This window comes from Arachis ipaensis, chromosome B2, assembly GCF_059453495.1.
Source record: "Arachis ipaensis isolate K30076 ecotype BB chromosome B2, ASM5945349v1, whole genome shotgun sequence".
Lineage (NCBI taxonomy): Eukaryota > Viridiplantae > Streptophyta > Magnoliopsida > Fabales > Fabaceae > Arachis > Arachis ipaensis.
This window is the reverse complement of record NC_142437.1, coordinates 89,052,338-89,078,381: the sequence shown is the minus strand read 5'-3', so window position 1 is coordinate 89,078,381 and position 26,044 is coordinate 89,052,338. Positions and strand designations below refer to the sequence as shown.

General features: G+C 38.0%; 1 non-coding gene and 1 pseudogene across 1 annotated transcript; both read right to left on the bottom strand.

Moving 5' to 3' along the window:
- Window positions 1-381: 381 nt before the first annotated feature.
- On the bottom strand, window positions 382-26,044 carry LOC107627375 (GTP cyclohydrolase 1-like; annotated as a pseudogene).
- LOC148574772 (small nucleolar RNA R71) lies at window positions 11,374-11,477 on the bottom strand. The gene has a single exon (XR_015906809.1). It is a non-coding gene; the product is annotated as a small nucleolar RNA R71 (small nucleolar RNA).

The following is a 26,044-nucleotide window of genomic DNA, read 5'->3' as shown; positions in this document are numbered from 1 at the left end:
TACTAATTGTTTTATAAAATATTTGGGAACCATGGCCCCATTTCTACTAATTCTCATTCTTCCTTATCTGACCTTCAACTAATTGACACCATTTTTAGCATAATTGTGATCAGGTTAATACAAGTAGATGCCATCTACCTGTTGCCTATGTCCATTCCACCATTACAATGTCCTAGGCTCCTAGCACACTTGCAATCTCAGTCATTTGCGTGCACAACAAATAAGCCTAGATCGTTCCTTTGTGAACTTTGAGAAAATAATCAAAATTTGTAAAAATATTCTAGCTATATAACATTAAGAAAAAATTTCAGGGTACAAACATGAATAACATTCTAGCCTTCTAGGAGTACAGTCCAATAGTATGAAAACCTGTAAGGGAAATAATCAAAATTTCAGGGTACAAACACGAATAACATTCTAGAAGTACAGTCTGCCAGTATGAAAATCTGGAAGAATCTCTTCAAATCTTCTCCAGGGATTTAGAGTACAAGTATAGCATAAGATACTATTTAGAATGATCAAGATCTGACTGCTAAAATCAGACAACTTCTGAATATAAATCTGTCACATAAGCAAAATGAGAGCAGTTTCAAAATTTTCTAAGAAAATCCATTAAATGATCTCTTCTGAATTCATCCATGTCTTGCCTACTGCACTGCTGACATTGAAACTTTCAAATATGCAAATATTGAGTGGAACTAATGCAAATTATTTAAAGCGAACTCAAGCAAGTATTATTGCCCTGCAGGATGCATGGCTCGGAATAGTCTTCAAGAATGAAGCCCTTACAGTTACATCGGTTGCAAAACGCCCTAAGACTGCAATGGTAGACGTGTAACTTCCAAACTTTTCAATTCCTCGGGAAATCATACACATGTGACTTGCCTCTGCAACTACTATCACATCTCCACCTAGCAGTGGAGAAATTGCTTCTGCTACCTGCCTTGTAAGCCTTTCTTGAACTTGAAGTTTAAAACCATAAAAATGTATTATTGATTGCAAATGAGATCTTCCAATAGGATTAAATCCATCGGAGATGAAGTAACCAATGTGAACAACACCATGAAATGGAAGCAAATGATACTCACATTGTGCCCAGAAGGGTATGTTGGGTTCGGCGTAAACCTTCTTGCTATTTAAGTCAACTTCCCCGTTGGTGCTCAAAGGATCTCTCCTACCACAAAGAAAACTATTCACCTTCAAATCCGGTTTACTTTGGAAGTTCCGAATCCACTCCACAAACCGTCTGGGGGTCTATGTGAGCTCCTTACTTAATGGATCCTCTCCCAACGACGACGTAATAATTGAAGCTGCTGCAGGAACCATTCCAGGATTGGCCGGTTCAATTTTGGAGGAAACTTTTCCATGTCAATACCTCTAAGCCTAAGAAGGCCAAGAAAATCTGCTCAGTCATCTGACTTTTTGTCCACAAAAATTCTTTATTAAGCTACTCTTCTACCTCAACCCATAACAATAATAACCCACAAATTCATCCCAACAGAATACATAAATTATAGGAAGTCGTTTAAAAAAATAAAATAAGCTTGCATTAGAAAACATTTTGAACTAGTTTATCTTGAAATCCACAATGCAAAATCCTGGGAATTCTCTAATTCCCCATTACGAAGCTTCCGGCTGTAACATTCAAGTGCATGCTTTGCCTTCTCCAACTCCTCAGGGGTAGAGACCTCCTTAAGTCTATACTCGCGAAACCTCCTCGTCTGTCGACAATACTTCGTAGCAGGATGCTCACGGATGAACTTAAACCAGGCTTGTATCGTATTGCCCCACTGTTGTTCGCCAGGGCTGGATTCACCACGAATCAAATCCATAAATCTATACGCATCGATCCCACCCTCAGTGGCCCTATGATATAATGCAGTGATTCCGGCAACAAATGAATTAAAATGTTCCAGATGGTGGCGGTGAAGGTCAAGTGAATCAATATCAATCCAACCATCTTGTCGCCTCCATGGTGCGACTTTTGGGAATGGAACATCCTCACCATTAATTGAACGAATACGAGAAAATTTGATTATATCATCAGGCTTCAGACCCGTCACAGCATATAATTTAACTGCCTGGATGATCAGGTATCGATGCTTAAAGTGGTTGATGTTATGATGATTGAAGGGATTATCTACGATCATCGAGAGAACACGATCCGAGCCCTATGAACAAACTGAGAACTGTGATATGCCAATTGGTCCAATTATAAGAGTAACAACTAAGAGAATAAAAGAAGGTTTTACAAACATGGTTAAACCATGTGTTTCAGAAGATGCAAGACAATGATTAATGATTATCAAAAGTTAAACGTTTTACTATTTTACAAGATGCATTGAAAATTCTCATTAGTCAAGATGAATTAAAAGAGACATCACTTTCTTCTTAGAATTTATTATATGTTTATTTTATTTTTGTTATTTGTTTGTTTTAGGCCAATTATGTTTGGCCCATATTTTATTCTAGTGAACTTAGGGTTTTAAATTTAAGAGGTATAAAAACCCTCTAAAACCTTGTAGCCTTTTTTTTTTTTCTTTAATTTTTCATGAATGAAATTTTCTTTTGAGTTTCTTTGAGAAACTTGGGTGTGAACAGGTGAGGTAGAGTGATTTCCTTAACTGTTGCATCAGAAAATCAAATTGAGGTAGAGGAGTCCCTTTCTTTGATCTTCCATCTTATCCTGGGTTACGTTTCGTATCATTTGGTATCAGATTTCAAGTATTAGATTTAGGAAAAGTATAGGGGCCAGCAACTTTGTTAAATTCTGGCCAGCATGTAACCAGCAAAGAAAAGTGAGCCATTGGATGAAATCTCATACCAATCTCACACCATTAAAATCATCATTGATGGCTATTTGATGGCTACAAATCACAAAAGTTGCTGCCCCTAGCATTCCTCTTAGATTAATTTTTATTAGTCTACGTTCACCCTTGTTTTATATAAATTAAAAAAAAAAATTTCAGCCACGCATAGTCAGTTTATCCTTACGTCTTATTCTTTTCTTGTTAATTGGCTTTTAATTCCTTTCCCTTATTTTCTGTCCTCGCTGCCTTTTGTGTTCATCATTATTCTTTTCGTCCTTCCTTTTATTAGTTTATTATCGTTCTTCTCATTATTAGTTAAAAAAAAAAGAGTACGCACTTTGAAGTTTCTTCTTAATATTAGTAAATTTTTCTTTTGCCAATACATCTTGAGTACAAAAAAAAAGAGAGTACATACTTGAGAATACATACTTTCCAGTTTACACAGTAGCACTCAAAGACAAAAAAACAAAAAAAAAGCATTGTGTTCTTATAAAAAAAACAAAACAACAATCTCAAAAAAAAATCATTACGCACATTATTATTATTATTATTATTATTATTATTATTATTATTATTATTATTATTATTATTATTATTATTATTATTATTTTTATTTTTTTTATTATTCTTATCTTTTGTCTTGTGTGCCTTTGTCCCTGCGTCAAATTTTCTCTATCTTTTATTTTTATTTGATTTCTAAAATGCAATAGTCAAAGAGATTCAAGAGTGGTAAAAGGCAAGAGTGGTAAGTTCAATAGAGGGTAAAAGCCAATTTTGAGAATAAACACGAGTGTCCATCTTTGAGTGAAACAGGTGAGCGAGTGATTGTGAGGTCCTTTTATAACATTTTTGTTACAGGTTCATTGTTATGACAGCTCATTCCGAAGATACTTTAGTTGACATGGAGTTGATGCAAAGGGCCATTCAACACTTAACTAATCGTTTGACTGAATTGGAAGCATAGAAGTAAGAGGTAACACAGACACTATCTAAGATTGCTAAACAATGACTTTTCTGAAATCGGCATCAGAATCATGTACCTTCTGATGATGACTCTGATGTGGTTATAACACCTCGACATAAAAGTCAAGATAGCAATATCAACGCCATCAAGATGCAAATACCACCATTCAAAGGAAGAAATAATCATGAAGTTTATTTGGAGTGGGAACGTAAGGTGGAAAGAATTTTTGCTTGTCATAATTACTCTGAGGCAAAGAAGGTTCATTTGGCAGCAGTTGCATTCTCTGATTATGCCTTGCTTTGGTGGGATGAACTAGTGAAGACACGACGGCGGAATGATGATCACCCTATAGAGTCTTAGGATCTTATGAAGCGCCTCATGAAGAAACGATTTGTGCCTTCGTACTACTACCGGAAAGTGCATCAGAAGTTACATCGACTGACTCAAGGCTCCAAGTCCGTTGAAGACTACCATAAGAAAATGGAGATGCTTATGATTACTACCAACATAGAAGAGGACACTGAGGTTACTATGGCACAATTTGTGGGTGGTTTGAATAAAGCAATTGCTGATGTGGTGGAGTTACATCATTATATGGAGATGGAGGATTTGGTCAGTATGGCCATGAAGGTGGAGAGGCAACAACAAAGAAGAGCACCAAGAGGATTATCGCATGCTAATCCAAAGTGGGAGTCTTATAGTGCTGACACAACAAAGACTAAGGGTGTTGAATCCAATGCATTGTTTGATGCTACGAAGAAGAAAGGTAATTCTAACTCTTCTTCTGCTACTTCTAGACATTGAGATATTAAATGCTTCAAGTGTCATGGTATGGGTCATTATGCTAATGATTGCCCAAATAGGAGATTGATGGTTATTAGAGGAGATGATATTATCTGATTCTGATCATGGTGATGACTCTGATCATAATAGAATGCCATCTTTGGAGGATTGTTCTGATGGTGATGTTGAGTATGCAGTCCATGGTGAATCTCTTGTTGTTAGACGTGCTTTGAATTTGCAGGTGAAAGAAGATAGTCTAGAGCAACGCCAAAATCTTTTTCACACTAGATGCTTGGTGGGTGGAAAAGTGTGTAGTCTGATTATTGATGGTGGAAGTTGGACTAATGTGGCTAGTACACTTATGGTGGAGAAATTGGGTTTGACATGTGTTCGACATCCTAAACCATATACGTTGCAGTGGTTGAATGACAGTGGAGAGATCAAGGTTGACAAACAGGTGACAATTGCATTCTCTGTTGGAAAGTATGTTGATGAGGCATTGTGTGATATGGTGCCAATGCAAGCTTGTCATTTATTATTGGGACGACCTTGGTAGTTCGACCGTCGAGCATTTCATGATGGTCACACGAATCGGTTCTCCTTTGATTTTAATGGTCACAAGATCACTCTTGCTCCTTTATCACCTAAGGAGGTTTACCTTGACCAGTTGAAGCTTCAACAGGATACCAAGGGGAACATGGGATGTGAGATCACAGAAAAATCTGAGAGAAAAGATGCTATGAGAGAAAAGAATATAGCAAAAGGCCCAAAGGTGAGTGAAAATAAAGAAAAGAGTCCATGTCATGAGAGTAGTACAAATACAAAAAAAAAATTGAGAAAGTTGAGAGCAAATTGTGTTTCTTTGCAAAAGAGAGAGATTTAAAGAGTGCTTTAATAGGCAAGAAAGCTTTGTTTATGGTTTGGTTTAGGGATACTTTATTCTCTGACACTGACCTTAACCCAAATTTGCCAAATAGCTTTGTCTCTTTGTTGCAGGAATTTGCCGATGTCTTTCCTACTGACGTGCCACATGGTTTGCCTCCATTACGTGGGATTGAGCACCAAATTGATTTTATTCCTGGTGCTAGTATTCCTAATAGATCAGCCTATAGGAGTAATTCTGAAGAGACAAAGGAGCTTCAAAGGCAAGTGGAGGAGTTATTAGCCAAAGTTCACATCCGGGAAAGTATGAGTCCATGTGCTGTACCAGTTTTGTTAGTTCCAAAGAAGGATGGTACTTGGAGAATGTGTGTGGATTGTCATGCAGTCAATAAAATTACGGTAAAGTATCGTTATCATATCCCTAGGTTAGATGACATGCTTAATGAGTTATATGGTGCATGCATATTCACTAAAATTGATTTGAAAAGTGGGTATCATCAAATTAGAATAAAATCAAAGGATGAATGGAAGACTGCATTTAAAACAAAACATGGGTTATATGAGTGGTTAGTAATGCCTTTTGGGTTAACTAATGCCCCTTAGTACTTTTATGCGTCTAATAAACCATGTTTTGCGAGACTTTTTGGGTAAATTTGTTGTTGTTTATTTTGATGATATTCTCATTTAGAGCACTTGTTTGGATGACCACTTATCACATGTTTCAGCTGTTTTGGAAGTGCTTCGAAAAGAAAAATTATATGCTAATCTTAAAAAGTACACTTTTTGTATTAATCGAGTTATATTTCTTGGTTTTGTTGTGAGTGCGAGTGGAATTGAAGTTGATGAGGAAAAGGTAAAGGCTATTCGTGAATGGCCAACGCCTAAGAATGCTTCTGAGGTACGAAGTTTTCATGGGTTAGCTGGGTTTTATAGAAGATTTGTAAAAAAATTTTCTACCATTGCTGCGCCTCTCACAGAGGTTATCAAAAAGGATGTTGGATTTAAATGGGAAAGGGAATAAGAAATTGCATTTCATACCCTAAAAGACTATTTGTGTTCTGCTCCTATTCTTATTTTACCTAACTTTGATAAAACCTTTGAGATTGAATGTGATGCTTCTGGGATTGGTATAGGTGCTGTTTTAATGCAGGAAAAACGAGCCATTGTCTTCTTCAGTGAAAAGTTAAATTTATCTCAGCGTAAATATTCAACATATGACAAAGAATTATATGCTTTGGTTCGGGCTTTAGAGGTTTGGCAACACTACCTCTTACCTAAGGAGTTTGTGATTCACATGGATCATGAATCTTTGAAGCACTTAAAAGGACAAGGTAAGCTTGATAAAAGACATGCTAAATGAGTGGAATTTATTGAAACATTTCCCTATGTGATTGCCTTTAAACAAGGTAAAGATAATGTCGTTGCTGATGCTTTATCTCAATATGCTTTGATTACTACACTTACCTCTAAGTTATTGGGATTTGAGTTTTTAAAGGAGTTGTATGTCACTGATTCTGACTTTTCTGCTATTTATGCCTCTTGTGAACATAGTGCATTTAACAAATTTTATAGACATGAAGGTTTTCTGTTTCGTGGTAATAGAATTTGTGTGCCTGCTTGTTCTATGAGGGACTTACTTGTTCTTGAATCACATAATGAGGGTTTGATGGGTCATTTTGGTGTGCATAAGATATTGGATGTGTTATCTGAACATTTTTACTGGCCACGTGATGAGCGGATAATTTATACGCTTTTTGGCATTGTTTTTAGTATGTTTTTAGTAGGATCTAGTCACTTTTAGGGATGTTTTCATTAGTTTTATGTTAAATTCACATTTCTGGACTTTACTATGAGTTTGTGTGTTTTTCTGTGATTTCAGGTATTTTCTGGCTGAAATTGAGGGACTTGAGCAGAAATCAGATTCAGAGGTTGAAAAAGGACTGCTGATGCTGTTGGATTCTGACCTCCCTGCACTCAAAGTGGATTTTCTGGAGCTACAGAACTCTAAATGGCGCGCTTCCAATTGCGTTGGAAAGTAGACATCCAGGGCTTTCCAGCAATATATAATAGTCCATACTTTGGCCAAGAATTGACGATGTAAACTGGCGTTCAACGCCAGCCTTCTGCCCAAATCTGGCGTCCAGCGCCAGAAAAGGATCCAAAACCAGAGTTGAACGCCCAAACTGGCACAGAACTTGGCGTTCAACTCCACAAATGGCCTCTGCACGTGCTACACTCAAGCTCAGCCCAAACACACACCAAGTGGGCCCCGGAAGTGGATTTATGCATCAATTACTTACTCATGTAAACCCTAGTGACTAGTTTATTATAAATAGGACCTCTTACTATTGTATTAGGCATCCTGGATTGTATTTTGATCCTGTGATCACGTTTTAGGGGGCTGGCCATCTCGGCCAAGCCTGGACCTTCACTTATGTATTTTCATACGGTAGAGTTTCTACACTCCATAGATTAAGGTGTGGAGCTCTGCTGTTCCTCAAAGATTAATGCAAAGTACTACTGTTTTCTATTCAATTCTTCTTATTTCGCTTCTAAGATATCCATTCGCACCCAAGAACGTGATGAAGGTGATGATTATGTGTGACGCTCATCATCCTTCTCCCTTATGAACGCGTGTCTGACAAACACTTCTGTTCTACATGAAATAAGCTAGAATGAGTATCTCTTAGATCTCCTAACCAGAATCTTCGTGGCGTAAGCTAGAATGATGGCGGCATTCAAGAGAATCCGGAAGGTCTAAACCTTGTCTGTGGTATTCCGAGTAGGATTTAATGATTGAATGACTGTGACGAGCTCCTAACTCGCGATTGCAGGGCGTTAGTGACAGACGCAAAAGGATAGTAAATCCTATTCCAGCATGATCGAGAATCGACAGATGAATAGCCGTGCCGTGACAGGGTGCGTGAGCATATTATTCACTGAGAGGATAAGATGAAGCCATTGACAAGGGTGATGCCTCCAGACGATTAGCCGTGCCGTGACAGGGCATTGGATCATTTTCCCGTGAGATGACCGAAAGTAGCCGTTGACAGTGGTGATGTATCACATAAAGCCAGCCATGGAAAGGAGTAAGACTGATTGGATGAAGATAGCAGGAAAGCAGAGGTTCAGAGGAACGAAAAGCATCTCCATTCGCTTATCTGAAATTCCTACCAATGATTTACATAAGTATTTCTATCCCTATTTTATTATATAATATTCGAAAACACCATTATCACTTTATATCTGCCTGACTGAGATTTACAAGGTGACCATAGCTTGCTTCATACCAACAATCTCCGTGGGATTCGACCCTTACTCACGTAAGGTATTACTTGGACGACCCAGTGCACTTGCTGGTCAGTTGTATCGAAGTTGTGACAAATTATGAATGTGTAATCACTATTACGCATACCAAGTTGCTCACGTGCCAGGAATAGTTCGAGCCTGGACATCACAATTTCGTGCACCAAGTTTTTGGCACCGTTGCCAGGGATTGTTTGAGTTTGGACAACTGACGGTCCATCCTGTTGCTCAGATTAGGTAATTTTCTTTTTGTTTTCTTTTCAAAAATATTTCAAAAAATTTCTCATCTGTATTCGAAAAAAATTAAAAATGTTTTCAAAAATTTTATTCAAGATTTTTAAGAATGAATTCTAGTGTTTCATGAAGCATGTGAAGCCTGGCTGGCTGTAAAGCCATGTCTAAATTCTTTTGGACTGAGGCTTCCAAACCATCAGAGGTAAGTTACATACTTGATAAATGATGAGCAGCAATTTGTTATCAAGATCAATATACTCTGGTGTTAAATGCTGAAGCTTGGCTGGCCATTGGCCATGTCTAGTGTTTTGGACCGGAGCTTTCATTGAAAGCTTGGCTGGCTAGTGAGCCATGTCTAATTCCTGGACTGAAGCTTTAGACTAAGAATGCAAGATTCCTGGAATTCATATTAAAAATTTTGGAATCCTTATCTTTCTTTTTCATATAATTTTCGAAAAAAAATCTAAAAAAATTAGAAAATCATAAAAATAAAAAATATTTTTCTGTTTCTTGTTTGAGTCTTGAGTCATATAATAAGTTTGGTGTCAATTGCATGTGCATCTTGCATTTTTCGAAAATTTATGCATTCATAGTGTTCTTCATGATCTTCAAGTTGTTCTTGGTAAGTCTTCTTGTTTGATCTTGATGATTTTTTGTTTTGTGTTGTATAGTATTTTTCATATGCATTCTTGAATTCTTGGTGTCTAGGCATTAAAGAATTCTAAGTTTGGTGTCTTGCATGTTTCCTTTGCATAAAAAATTTTTCAAAAATATGTTCTTGATGTTCATCATGATCTTCATAGTGTTCTTGGTGTTCATCTTGACATTCATAGCATTCTTGCATGCATTCATTGTTTTGATCTAAAAATTTCATGCATTGCATAATTTTCATGTTTTTTATAAAAATTTCAAAAATCAAAAAAAAAAATATCTTTCCCTTTTTCTCTCATCAAATTCGAAAAATTGAATTGACTTTTTCAAAAATTTTTAAAATCAAGTTGTTTCTTATGAGTCAAATCAAATTTTCAAATTGAAAATCTTATCTTTTTCAAAATCTTTTTCAAAAATCAAATCTTTTTCAAAATTCTTAGTTATTTTCGAAAATTCCAAAAATATTTTTCAAAAATCTTTTTCTTATTTTTATATAAAATTTTCGAAAATAACTAATCAATTAATGTTTTGATTCAAAAATTTGAAGTTTGTTACTTGCTTGTTAAGAAAGATTCAAACTTTAAGTTCTAGAATCATATCTTGTGATTTCTTATGAATCAAGTCATTAATTGTGATCTTAAAAATAAAATTTTTTTTCAAAAACAAATTTCTATCATATCTTTTCAAAAATATCTTCTTATCTTATCTTTTTCAAAAATATCTTTTCAAAATATCTTTTCTAACTTCCTAACTTCTTATCTTTTCAAATTTGTTTCAACTAACTAACTAACTTTTTGGTTGTTTCTTTACTTTTTCAAAACTACCTAACTAACTCTCTCTCTCTCTAATTTTCGAAAATATCTTCCCTCTTTTTCAAAAAATTCTTTTTTATTAACTAATTATTTTTATTTTTAAATTTTAAAAATTTTTCGAAAATTTCTAACATTTTTCAAAAACCATTTTTCAAAAATCACTAACTCTTTTTCAAAATAATTTTCGAAAATTATCCCTCCCCCATCCTATTCTATTTATTCATTCATATCCTAACATCTCATCTCACATCTCTTCCATCCGTACAGCTGTGTTTCTTCCTTTACATCACATTCTTTGTCTCCCCCTCTTTTCTTCCACTCACAAAGGGATCCCTATACTGTGGTATAAAGGATCTCTATTATTATTATTATTTTTCTGTGCCTTCTTCTTTGTCATATGAGCAGGAGCAAGGATAAGAACATTCTTGTGGAAGCAGATCCAGAACCTGAAAGGACTCTGAAGAGAAAATTAAGAGAAGCTAAAATACAACAATCCAGAGATAACCTTTCAGAAATTTTCGAACAGGCAGAGGAGATGGCAGCCGAAAATAATAATAATGTAAGGAAGATGCTTGGTGACTTTACTGCACCTAATTCCAATTTACATGGAAGAAGCATCTCCATTCCTGCCATTGGAGCAAACAATTTTGAGCTGAAACCTCAATTAGTTTCTCTGATGCAGCAGAACTGCAAGTTTCATGGACTTCCATCTGAAGATCCTTTTCAGTTCTTAACTGAATTCTTGCAGATATGTGATACTGTTAAGACTAATGGAGTAGATCCTGAAGTCTACAGGCTCATGCTTTTCCCTTTTGCTGTAAGAGACAGAGCTAGATTATGGTTGGATTCCCAACCCAAAGACAGCCTGAACTCTTGGGATAAGCTGGTCACGGCTTTCTTAGCCAAGTACTTTCCTCCTCAAAAGTTGAGCAAGCTTAGAGCTGATATTCAAACCTTCAGACAGAAAGAAGGTGAATCCCTCTATGAAGCTTGGGAAAGATACAAACAGTTGACCAAAAAGTGTCCTTCTGACATGTTTTCAGAATGGACCATCCTGGATATATTCTATGATGGTTTATCTGAGCTATCAAAGATGTCACTGGACACTTCTGCAGGTGGATCCATTCACCTAAAGAAAACGCCTGCAGAAGCTCAAGAACTCATTGACATGGTTGCTAATAACCAGTTCATGTACACTTCTGAAAGGAATCCTGTGAGTAATGGGACGCCTATGAAGAAGGGAGTTCTTGAAGTTGATACTTTGAATGCCATATTGGCTCATAACAAAATATTGACTCAGCAAGTCAATATGATCTCTCAGAGTCTGCATGGAATGCAAGCTGCATCCAACAGTACTCAAGAGGCATCTTCTAAAGAAGAAGCCTATGATCCTGAGAACCCTGCAATAGCAGAGGTAAATTACTTAGGTAAACCTTATGGAAACACCTATAACTCAACATGGAGAAATCATCCAAATTTCTCATGGAAGGATCAAAAGCCCCAACAAGGCTTTAATAATGGTGGAAGAAACAGGTTTAGCAACAGCAAGCCTTTTCCATCATCAACTCAGCAACAGACAGAGAACTCTGAACAAAATGCTTCTAATTTAGCAAATCTAGTCTCTGATCTATCTAAGGCCACTGTAAGTTTCATGAATAAAACAAGGTCTTCGATTAGAAATCTGGAAGCACAAGTGGGCCAGCTGAGTAAAAGGATCACTGAAATCCCTCCTAGTACTCTCCCAAGCAATACAGAAGAGAATCCAAAAGGAGAGTGCAAGGCCATTGACATAAGCGCCATGGCCGAACCTGTGAGGAGAGGAGAGGACGTGAATCCCAAGGAGGAAGACCTCCTGGGATGTCCAGTGATCAATAAGGAGCTTCCCTCTGAGGAACCAAAGGACTCTGAGGCTCATCTAGAGACCATAGAGATTCCATTGAACCTCCTTATGCCCTTCATGAGCTCTGATGAGTATTCCTCTTCTGAAGAGAATGAGGATGTTACTGAAGAGCAAACTGCCAAGTTTCTTGGTGCAATCATGAAGCTGAATGCCAAATTATTTGGCATTAATACTTGGGAAGTTGAACCTCCCTTGTTCATCAATGAACTGAGTGATCTGGATCAACTGACATTACCTCAGAAGAGACAGGATCCTGGAAAGTTCATAATACCATGTACCATAGGCACTATGATCTTTAAAGCTCTTTGTGACCTTGGTTCAGGAATAAACCTCATGCCCCTCTCTGTAATAGAGAAACTGGGAATCTATGGGGTGCAAGCTGCTAAAATCTCACTAGAGATGGCAGACAGCTCAAGAAAACAGGCTTATGGACAAGTAGAAGATGTATTAGTAAAAGTTGAGGGCCTTTACATACCTACTGATTTCATAGTCCTGGATACTGGAAAGGAAGAGGATGAATCCATCATCCTAGGAAGACCTTTCCTGGCCACAGCAAGAGCTGTGATTGATGTTGACAGAGGTGAAATAGTCCTTCAATGGAATGAGGACTCCCTTGTGTTTAAAACTCAAGGATCTCCCTCTACAACTATGGAGAGGAAGCAGAAAAAGCTTCTCTCCAAGCAGAGTCAATCAGAGCCCCCACAGTCAAACTCTAAGTTTGGTGTTGGGAGGCCACAACCAAACTCTAAGTTTGGTGTTGAACTCCCATATCCAAACTCTAAGTTTGGTGTTGGAGAGTTTCAACAAAGCTCTGCACATCTGTGAGGCTCCATGAGAGCCCACTCTCAAGCTATTGACATTAAAGAAGCGCTTGTTGGGAGGCAACCCAATGTTTATCTAATTCTTATTTTTATTGTTTTTCATGTTTTCTTAGGTTCATGATCATGTGGAGTCACAAAATAAATAGAAAAATTGAAAACGGAATCAAAAACAGCAGAAGAAAAATCAAACCCTGGAGGAGCATCTGTCTGGCGTTCAGCGCCAGAACAGAGCATGGTTCTGGCGCTGAACGCCCAAAATGGGCAGCTTCTGGGCGCTGAACGCCAGAACAGGCATGATTCTGGCGTTCAACGCCAGAAATGGCACACAAATGGGCGTTGAACGCCCAAAATGGCCACCAACCTGGCGCTGAACGCCCAGAGTTGGGTACAAAGGCATTTTTATATGCCTAATGGGTGCAGGGATGTAATTCCTTGAACACCTCAGGATCTGTGGACCCCACAGGATCCCCACCTACCTCCACTCACTTCTTCTCACCACTCTCTTTCACACAACCCCATAAACACTCTTCCCTAAAAACCCCTCACCAATCACCTCAATCTCTCTTCCCCACTAAACCTTCACCACTCACATCCACCCACTCTTCCCAATAAACCTACCTCATAAACTCCACCTACCTTCAAAATTCAAAACCAATTTCCCACCCAAACCCACCCATATGGCCGAACCTTAACCCCCCCTCCATTCCCTATATAAAGACCTCCATTCTTCACCAAATTCACACAACACAACCCCTCTATACCCTTCTTGGCCGAACCACATCACCCTCTCCCTCTCCTCCATTTCTTCTTCTTCTTCATCTATTCCTTTGTTTATTGCTCGAGGGCGAGCAATATTCTAAGTTTGGTGTGGTAAAAGCATAGCTTTTTTTTGTTTTTCCATTACCATTGATGGCACCCAAGACCGGAGAATCCTCTAGAAGAGGGAAAGGGAAGACAAAAGCTTCCACATCCGAGTCATGGGAGATGGAAAGGTTCATCTCCAAAGCCCATCAAGACCACTTCTATGATGTTGTGGCCAAGAAGAAGGTGATCCCTGAGGTCCCTTTTAAACTCAAAAGAAATGAGTATCCGGAGATCCGACATGAAATTCAAAGAAGAGGTTGGGAAGTTCTAACAAATCCCATCCAACAAGTCGGCATCCTAATGGTTCAAGAGTTCTATGCCAATGCATGGATCACCAAGAACCATGATCAAAGTAAGAACCCGGATCCAAAGAACTATGTTACAATGGTTCGGGGGAAATACTTAGATTTTAGTCCGGAGAATGTGAGGTTGGCGTTCAACTTGCCATACATGGAAGAGAACGCACGCCCCTACACAAGGAGAGTCAACTTTGATCAAAGGTTGGACCAAGTCCTTATGGACATATGTGTAGAAGGAGCTCAATGGAAGATTGACTCCAAAGGCAAGCCGGTTCAACTAAGAAGATTGGACCTCAAGCCTATTGCTAGAGGATGGTTGGAGTTTATTCAATGCTCAATCATTCCCACTAGCAACCGGTCTGAAGTTACTATAGACCGGGCCATCATGATCCATAGCATCATGATTGGAGAAGAGGTGGAAGTTCATGAGATTATACCTCAAGAACTCTACAAGGTGGCTGACAAGTCCTCCACCATGGCAAGGTTAGCCTTTCCTCACCTCATTTGCCACCTATGCAATTCAGCTGGAATTGACATAGAGGGAGATATCCTCATTAAAGAGGACAAGCCCATCACTAAGAAAAAGATGGAGCAAGCAAGAGAGCCCAATCATGGAGCTCAAGAGGCGCAAGAAGCTCATTTCCATGAGATCCCGGAGATGCCTCAAATGCACTTTCCTCCACAAAACTATTGGGAGCAAATCAACACCTCCCTAGGAGAATTGAGTTCCAATATGGGACAATTAAGGGTGGAACATCAAGAGCACTCCATCATGCTTCATGAAATAAGAGAAGATCAAAAAGCAATGAGGGAGGAGCAACAAAGACAAGGAAGAGACATAGAAGAGCTCAAGGACATCATTGGTTCCTCAAGAAGGAAACGCCACCATCACTAAGGTGGATTCATTCCTTGTTCTTGCTTTCTCTGTTTTTCGTTTTCTGTATTATGTGCTTATCTATGTTTGTGCCTTCATTACATGATCATTAGTAGTTAGTAACTTTGTCTTAAAGATATGAATGTCCTATGAATCCATCACCTCTCTTAAATGAAAAATGTTTTAATTCAAAAGAACAAGAAGTACATGAGTTTCGAATTTATCCTTGAACTTAGTTTAATTATATTGATGTGGTGACAATGCTTCTTGTTTTCTGAATGTATGCTTGAACAGTGCATATGTCTTTTGAAGTTGTTGTTTAAGAATGTTAAATATGTTGGCTCTTGAAAGAATGATGACTAGGAGACATGTTATTTGATAATCTGAAAAATCATAAAAATGATTCTTGAAGCAAGAAAAAGCAGCAAAGAACAAAGCTTGCAGAAAAAAAAAAGAAGAAAAAAGAAAAAAATAGGCGAAAAAAAAAAGAAAAAGAAAAAGCAAGCAGAAAAAGCCAATAACCCTTAAAACCAAAAGGCAAGGGCAAATAAAAAGGATCCCAAGGCTTTGAGCATCAGTGGATAAGAGGGCCTAAAGGAATAAAATCCTGGTCTAAGCGGCTAAACCAAGCTGTCCCTAACCATGTGCTTGTGGCGTGTAAGTGTCAAGTGAAAACTTGAGACTGAGCGGTTAAAGTCAAGGTCCAAAGCAAAAACAAAGAGTGTGCTTAAGAACCCTGGACACCTCTAATTGGGGACTTTAGCAAAGCTGAGTCACAATCTGAAAAGGTTCACCCAATTATGTGTCTGTGGCATTTATGTATCCGGTGGAAATACTGGAAAACAAAGTGCTTAGGGCCACGGCCAAGACTCATAAAGAAGCTGTGTTCAAGAATCATCATACTGAACTAGGAAAGTCAATAACACTATTCGAAATCTGAAGTTCCTATAGATGCCAATCATTCTGAACCTCAATGGATAAAGTGAGATGCCAAAACTATTCAAGAGGCAAAAAGCTATAAGTCCCGCTCATATGATTGGAGCTATGTTTCATTGATAGTTTGGAATTTATAGTATATTCTCTTCCTTTTATCCTATTTGATTTTCAGTTGCTTGGGGACAAGCAACAATTTAAGTTTGGTGTTGTGATGAGCGGATAATTTATACGCTTTTTGGCATTGTTTTTAGTATGTTTTTAGTAGGATCTAGTCACTTTTAGGGATGTTTTCATTAGTTTTTATGTTAAATTCACATTTCTGGACTTTACTATGAGTTTGTGTGTTTTTCTGTGATTTCAGGTATTTTCTGGCTGAAATTGAGGGACTTGAGCAGAAATCAGATTCAGAGGTTAAAAAAGGACTGCTGATGCTGTTGGATTCTGACCTCCCTGCACTCAAAGTGGATTTTCTGGAGCTACAGAACTCTAAATGGCGTGCTTCCAATTGAGTTGGAAAGTAGACATCCAGGGCTTTTCAGCAATATATAATAGTCCATACTTTGGCCAAGAATTGACAACGTAAACTGGCGTTCAACGCCAGCCTTCTGCCCAAATCTGGCGTCCAGCGCCAGAAAAGGATCCAAAACCAGAGTTGAACGCCCAAACTGGCACAGAACTTGGCGTTCAACTCCACAAATGGCCTCTGCACGTGCTACACTCAAGCTCAGCCCAAACACACACCAAGTGGGCCCCGGAAGTGGATTTATGCATCAATTACTTACTCATGTAAACCCTAGTGACTAGTTTATTATAAATAGGACCTCTTACTATTGTATTAGGCATCCTGGATTGTATTTTGATCCTGTGATCACGTTTTAGGGGGCTGGCCATCTCGGCCAAGCCTGGACCTTCACTTATGTATTTTCATACGGTAGAGTTTCTACACTCCATAGATTAAGGTGTGGAGCTCTGCTGTTCCTCAAAGATTAATGCAAAGTACTACTGTTTTCTATTCAATTCTTCTTATTTCGCTTCTAAGATATCCATTCGCACCCAAGAACGTGATGAAGGTGATGATTATGTGTGACGCTCATCATCCTTCTCCCTTATGAACGCGTGTCTGACAAACACTTCTGTTCTACATGAAATAAGCTAGAATGAGTATCTCTTAGATCTCCTAACCAGAATCTTCGTGGCGTAAGCTAGAATGATGGCGGCATTCAAGAGAATCCGGAAGGTCTAAACCTTGTCTGTGGTATTCCGAGTAGGATTCAATGATTGAATGACTGTGACGAGCTCCTAACTCGCGATTGCAGGGCGTTAGTGACAGACGCAAAAGGATAGTAAATCATATTCCAGCATGATCGAGAACCGACAGATGAATAGCCGTGCCGTGATAGGGTGCGTGAGCATATTATTCACTGAGAGGATAAGATGAAGCCATTGACAAGGGTGATGCCTCCAGACGATTAGCCGTGCCGTGACAGGGCATTGGATCATTTTCCCGTGAGATGACCGAAAGTAGCCGTTGACAGTGGTGATGTATCACATAAAGCCAACCATGGAAAGGAGTAAGACTGATTGGATGAAGATAGCAGGAAAGCAGAGGTTCAGAGGAACGAAAAGCATCTCCATTCACTTATCTGAAATTCCTACCAATGATTTACATAAGTATTTATATCCCTATTTTATTATATAATATTCGAAAACACCATTATCACTTTATATCTGCCTGACTGAGATTTACAAGGTGACCATAGCTTGCTTCATACCAACAATCTCCGTGGGATTCGACCCTTACTCACGTAAGGTATTACTTGGACGACCCAGTGCACTTGCTGGTCAGTTGTATCGAAGTTGTGACAAATTATGAATGTGTAATCACTATTACGCATACCAAGTTGCTCACGTGCCAGGAATAGTTTGAGCCTGGACATCACAATTTCGTGCACCACCACGCATGCGTAGAGATGTTGAAAAATTTTGTGCTAAGTGTGTTGCATGTAAACAGGCTAAATCTAAGTCTTTACCACATGGTTTGTATACCCCTTTACCTGTTCCTATGCATCCGTGGGTTGATATTTCTATGGATTTTGTTCTTGGTTTGCCTCGAACAAAAAAAGGCCGAGATAGCATTTTTGTTGTGGTAGACAGATTTAGTAAAATGGCTCATTTTATTGCATGCCATAAAACTAATGATGCAACAAATATTGCTGATCTGTTCTTTAGAGAGGTTGTGCGTTTGCATGGTGTTCCCCAAACTATTGTTTCTGATCGTGACGTAAAATTTTTGAGTTATTTTTGGAAAGTTTTATGGGGTAAATTAGGCACAAAATTATTATACTCTACTACTTGTCACCCTCAAACTGATGGTTAAACTGAAGTAGTAAATAGAACATTAGGAACCTTATTACGTGCTGTTGTTGGTAAGAATTTGAAAACTTGGGAAGATTGTTTACCTTTTATTGAGTTTGCTTATAATAGAACCATTCATTCTTCTACTGGGTTTTCTCCTTTTGAACTTGTTTATGGTTTTAATCCTTTGACTGTTTTGGACTTATTACCTTTGCCTTTGAGTGATATTGTTAGCTTGGATTCAGAAGGTAAAGCTGAAAAGATTAAAGCAATGCACTTGAAAGCACGTGAATTGCTTGAAAAGAAAAATAAGTTGATAGCTCAACAGGTGAATAAAGGTCGAAGACAACTTATCTTTGAACCTGGTGACTGGGTATGGGTTCATTTGAGAAAGGAGAGGTTTCCTACTCAAAGAAAATCCAAGTTAGACCCTAGGGGTGATGGTCCATTTCAAGTGCTCGAAAGGGTCAATAACAATGCTTACAAGATTGACCTTCCAAGTGAGTATAATGTATCAGCTACTTTTAATGTCTCTGACCTATCTCCTTTTGCTTGTGATGCAGATTCGAGGACAAATCTTTTTTAGGAGGGAGGGAATGATACGAGCTCTATGGGACAAACTGAGAACTGTCATATGCCAATTGGTCCAATTACAAGAGCGACAACTAAGAGAATAAAAGAAGGTTTTGCAAACATGGCTAAATCATGTGTTCAGGAGATTCATCAAGAATTGGGCAAGACAATGATTAATGACTATCAAAAGTCAAACGTCTTACTATTTTACAAGATGCTTTGAAGAATCTCATTAGTCAAGATGAATTAAAAGAGACATCACTTTCTTAAAATTTATTCTATGTTTATTTTATTTTTGTTATTTGTTTGTTTTAGGCCCAATTATGATTTGGCCCATATTTTATTCTAGTGAACTTATGAGTTAGGATTTTAAATTTAAGAGGTATAAAAACCCTCTAAAACCTTGTAGCCTTTTTTTTCTTTAATTTTTCATGAATGAAATTTTCTTTTGAGTTTCTTTGAGAAACTTGGGTGTGAACAGGTGAGGTAGAGTGATTCCCTTAACTGTTGCATCAAGAAATCAAATTGAGGTAGAGGAGTCCCTTTCTTTGATCTTCCATCTTATCCTGGGTTACGTTCCGTATCAAAACAGATGCCTCATAGTCCTCAATAGTCGTCACCAGCCCCTCGGGAAACAATAATTTCTCGAGATTATCATGTGATGGCCTGATAGGTAACCCATTCACCAGCCAATAGCAAGACAGAAACTTTGGCTTGCCGATAAAATGGTAACGCCACCGGTGAGACATTCCTTCATCTTGATCAATGAGAATCTCATCTGTGAAAGGCTCCCAAACTGCTTGCTTGATGATCTTAGAAGTCCCATGCCTCAAGTCGGTCCTTGGCTCGAAAACTGCTTGCTCCTTAAATACATGAAAGGGAGGACGGGTGATGATAAAGTCATCGTCTTCAATACCAGCCCGAAAGAAGGAGTTCAGACGCCGCTTCAATTCGAGGATTACATTATCTCTGGGATCGACTGAGAATAAAGTCAGATTGTCATCGCCACAGCATTTAGGCACTGCCTCCCTCTCAGTAAAACCCATATCCAAGAGAGCTGTCGTGATATAGAGTATGTTGAGGGTCGTATCAAGGAAACCTGTCCATAATGATCCACTTGGCACCATGCCATCCATTGTGAATACCCCACCGATGATGGTCACAAAAGGTCTTTCCACTAGAGCATGCCGCATGCAGATCCCATAGGCATCGAAAAGCCGTCGCTCGCGGACGTTCTTGGGTGAGAAACATGATAGGATCACTTCAATGCAAAAGAGGATATCATCACTTGGACGTTCTCTGTTGAATTTCTTCCAATCCAGTTCAACGATCACGCAAGACCCCTTGATTTCCTCCCACATACGCACCCAACATCACAACACATCGACCAAGAGGCTTACCTTTCGACAGCTTTTCGAGAGCAGATGCGATGGGGAGAAGCTTGCTTCGAAACCCCCACAGAAATAAGGTAAAACAGAATCACTACAATTATTACAAGCATAATAATCAAAACAATCCCACACAAAGTCAGATAGCAAAGTACTTAAGCCAGCTTTACGTTTACAATTAAAAGCAAAAAGAAGAGGACCAGAAGTTGCTTTATCATTAAAGTTCTTCATACGACAACAATTTCACGCTCGTCTGTTGTGGCATCTGTAACTCCTGGTATGTTAGTATTCGTTGCAAAGGTTGAGAAGGGGTCGGCATGTTCCGAATTAGCAATGGCCCCACCGGTTTTTTCTGCAGTAACAACTGGCGGTACTGAAGGGGGTGTTGGAGCAACTTTTTGGTAACCCACGATTTCCAATGAGCGACAAAAACGCTTGGCAACCCTAGTATCACCTTCTGATTCAAACTAAGTAATCTGACTATTGATCCACCTGCATAGGGTCTCCCTCCTATTATCAGCATCAGCGAGAAAATCTAGAATGTCCCTTTGCCGTACAAAATCGGAATGCTTTTCAACGGCGGTTCTAAGATTGGCCTCGGTCAGGGGGAGATACGGGGTGCCGACAGCTTCACATTGACTGAGGTAAACGTCCCAGCAGCGTCTGTTGAATTCGGCACTTGGCATAGGAACATAATCACCCAAAGGGGAAAAGGTTTTTGGAGTGTCACGCAGGAAGCGATCCAAGTGGGCCGGGAGATTACGGAGATGGAGACGGGCTTCCCTGATCTGATGCTCAAGATCAACTCTCCCCTCTTTCAGACGGTTGGCAACGACAGTACGTTGATGCTCAAACATATCCCAAATTCCCAACTCCTCGGGAGTGAAAACTTGACCTCCCTTCACAGCTAGCTTGGAACGGTGCTTTAGATGAACAATCTTCTCCTAACCCTCGGCAGTCTTCAAATAAGTAGCAAATCTGAAGAATTGTTGAGTGGTACATTCATGATGACAGTCGAAAATCCTCCGTTCAACGGCGATTCGAACACTTGATCGAGATCAGTAGGATGATCAAATGTTTTGAAGACCCGCAGAGCAGATGCAGCTTGAGAAATCAGAAGCCCATATCTGAGAATGGACTCGGTAGTAAAAAGGGCAGCAGGTACGCCAACCGCGACCAGGCGTTCAGAGATGGCATCGATGGTTGCACGATGATCGACGGCGTGAGGCGCGAGGACTGGATTGATGGGAAGGGGTTGATCTGGATCTGAAACTGCCATTGATGAACTGAAAATATGAGATCGATGAGGAGACCAATGCTGCTCGGGAAACGTTAGGAAAATAAATATACATAGAGCATTCTCCTATGAAAAATAAAAACAAATAAAGATAAGATAAGATAATGAAGACTAAAATTGTAATTGAATTTATGTATTCTGTTAGACTGAATTTGTGAATTATAAGACTTCTTATAAGTTGAGCTGAAAGAGTAGTTTAATACTCCGAAACCCGAAGAAACAAGTGTCTTTAACCATCCAAAAAGAAACAAGTGTCTTTAACCATCCTTGGTGGTTTGGTCAAGAATGTGCAACTCTACGTCTGGAAAGTGGACATGAGTACATGCAAGTACAACAGCAACACCTGCAGGCTGTATCTGCTAATGCAAAGCAGAACAAATCTCATCTACCAGACGCTGAGGCTTTTGGAGCCGTTTTGCAAATATGCCAGCAACACGACAGAATTTGCTTAAACCAAGAATTCTTTGTCCAGAAGGGACATAACCGACGTGACATTTAACTTGGAATGGAAGCAAGCAGGATTCACAATAGAAAAAATGGTCAAGATCTTGGACAATCACTAGTCCGCCTGCTCCCCCGGCATGACCAACTTTATTATCCAAACCAGCTTCAGGGAACAGTGCATCTTGAACAATGTCCTTCACCTTTTGTTTGTAACCTACAAGATCACCTTATGATTAGAAAGAGTAGCATTCAAGAAATTATGGTTATTTACTTTCTTTTTTAAGTAGTATTCATGAATAATTAAGTAGAAAATGGAAAATTGTAAAGCAGTTGGGAAAGGAGCCAAAAATGAAGGAACAAAACCGTTTTAGTGCAGAACGAATAAAACAATGGATTTTTTTAAAGAAATAAAATAAATATTTTATTTACCAAAATAAACAATTTATAGCATTTTAACCAAAATGCGTTGGATCTCTTACCTTACACGTATCTCGTTTACACTGTAAACGAGATAAGACACGAGACGACATGGCCATATAACGTTTGTACACGTATGGTGTAAAGCCCTTATCTCGTTTACAGTGTAAAGGAGATAAAAATAGAAGAGGCCTATATATATGCATTTCATCCGTAGCATCCATTAAGAACTTTTCACTTCCGTTTCTTGACTTTTTCTCCTGCTTTTACCCTTTTCTAATCATATTTTCGAATTACTTAAAAAATATGACGCGCACTGATAATCATGTTGCAGATATTAATAGACTGAACGCGACTTGACACATTGTCGGGGCAGGCGATTTTGAGATTGGTGTTGTTTTTCGTTTTATGTTTATGTTAAAGCATAGATTTGTTGTCATACTTAGGATACTTTTATAGAGGTAGTATGTAGTATATGTTAGGCGAATGAATATATAGTTTAGGAATGGTTTAAATGCTAGGGTATGATGTTAGGCATACTTTAAAATGAATTTGTTAGTTAAATGTTTGTTTAGTTTTTTTTTTAATCTAAGTTATTATTAAGCTATGAAGTATAGACACTTCACTGAGTTACCATGTCTGCATGTCGAATACATTTCGGACACGACACTCATAGATACTTGTCTAACATACGTGTCTGCTGTGTTCCAACCGTGTCTTAATAAAAAATAAAAAATTCTTCTCCAGACACACTTGGACACACCTAAATACCATCACGTGTTAGCGTGTCCAGTCTTATTCTTAATATATATTCTTGAAATAAATTTACATATAGTATATATTATTATTTATTAAAATAAAAAATATTTTAAATACTTGATATAATTAAAATAGATATTAAAAATAATTAAAAAATTAATTTATATTCTAATATCAATAAAATATCAAAATATCATTACAATTTATCTAAAAATTACTTTATATTTTATATGTATGCGTGTCCCTGTGTCTTATAAGATTTTAAAATTCGCATGTCGGCGTGTCCCGTGTCGTGTCATGTCCCGTGTCCGTATCCTTGTCCATGTCCATACATCATAATATTAATCATATGTTTATTAATTTAGTTATTAATTTAGATTATTAACAATTTTTAATAAACTTAATTAAGTAGCAAAATGTTTATGTTTCTATTTACTAAATATTTGAGTAAATGATTTTTTCCTTAAATTTTTTGTTACTTAAACTAAGTTATTAAGTTTATGGTTTACTTGTTGGTTATTTAAATAAATATTTTCACTTAATCTAACTTAATTATTTTACTAAATATTTTCATTATTTAAATAAATTTATAATTTAAATGTTTGTAGTTATTTGTTAAAATAGTTTAAAATTAATTCGTTATTTAATGTTTGTTAATAAAATATTTTAAGTTAAAATTCTTATAGTTTTATAGGTTTATGTATTCTTGATTCAATTTTTTTTATTATTTATCAGAGGTCTCACTTACTTCTTCCCAGAAGAGTGAGTCATTCCCACCACCGGACTCCATTGTCTTGTACCTGAGAGTGTGAGACTTGTACCACATAAACACATGAACTATGCAAACATAAACCCTAAACCCGAAACCAAACACGTACAAAGTAACGACCATAAACTAAGCCTCGTCTGTCTGCTGATTTGGACAACCTCTTCGGATATGACCGGTTTGTCTGCATAGACCACATCTTTTTTTTAGTTTTCGCCCTCATCCATCTCATTACGAAATCTGGTCTGTCAGTAGTGTAGTGGATTCTTCTCCTCGTCCACACCACCGTCTAAGTTGTAATCATGTTCATCCATGTTGGAAAATTGATTATTCTCTTGCATTGCATCCAGATCCAACGTAACGTAGTGAGTGGGTATGGATGACAAGGCCGGAATTGAGTTTGGGGCAGGCAGAAGATATCGATGTGATGCCTCAACCAGGGTCTCTAGTACAAACTCCTCCTCATCATCATCCTCAGAAGAACTGCTCTTCTATCTATTCGCAACATACTCCTCGAATGGACTAGCAACGTCCATGTCTTCCATTGGACTAGCAACGTGCAGCGGTTTGGGTGTGAGAAGTGGGTCATCCTGGACGAAGTCTACCAAGCCAGATCCGCCGCCACCGACGTCACCAATCTCCGCAGAAAGCTTCATCACTTATTTCGCCATGATTCTCCTATGGATGTCCAATATCAGGCGCACATACTCGTCGCCATGGAGTCAAAACAGACGAAACCGAAAAATTCCATTTTCCATCTGTGCTAGCAACCTATACCCTACCTTTCCGATCTATTTAATCCCACTTCCACCGATGCTACTCAATATCAGACTCTTCACATCAGATAAAGAACTTATTGCTGGGTATACAACAGAATAGAATTCTCACACTCAAATATCACTCTATTATCACTATTTCTCATACGACAATTCGGATACACACTTACAACCAAATATCCACTACTACTAGACATTTTGACTTATTTTCAGAAGAAATAGGTAGAAAAGAAGTAGTAAAATATTTGTGGAGAATACAAAGAGTTGCACATCCTTTTATAGCTATTAAAAATTTGTCTTTACGTATATCCTTTACAGTGTAAACGTTATAATTATTCACGTATCTCGTTTACACTGTAAATGATATATACACTTTATTTCTATGTGTCCTTATCTCATTTACCGTGTAAACAAAATAAGAAATCTGATGATTTTGGTCAAAACGCTACAAATTGTTTATTTTGGTAAATAAATATTTTATTTATTTAAAAAAATCCATAAATAATGTATACTCTGATAGAAAAAGTCTTCCATATGTCCCTATCACACAAATGCATAGAAAAGGAGCAAAACGACAAATGCATCCAATAATTGCCTCAATGGGATTAAGTACATGAACAGACAAAAATCTATAGTAAATTCTCACTATGGTTTTCTTTTTGAAAAAAGAAAATATCGAGATAAAAGACGAGATCATCTTACGCATTAATTAGTATTTTGTAGTATTTATCCTCAAGTCACTTCCTTAAATTTTATCCATTTCATGTAGCAAAAGACACAGTTTGTAAAATACTTGCAAGGTTCCTTTAAGGAATAACAGATTTATTTTTTTTTTGGTTGATAGTTTTCTAATGATACCTATAACTAAAACCAAATATTAAGTTAAAAAGCATGCTAGTGAAGAAAGTTATGGAGAAAAGTTCACCTCTGGTTCCTTCACGAAGTGCCTTGGCAACACGAAACGGTGTTTTTCTAATACCTTCCCTGTTTATATCTTCCCCAAGACCCTGAAGCAAAACCTTCACGGCATCATCAATGGAAGTAGATCCATCTCCAAAATCTACTTCACCAAACCCACTACTCACTCCATTTCCAAGCTCACCATCGAAACGACCATCATCCAAACAGTTCAT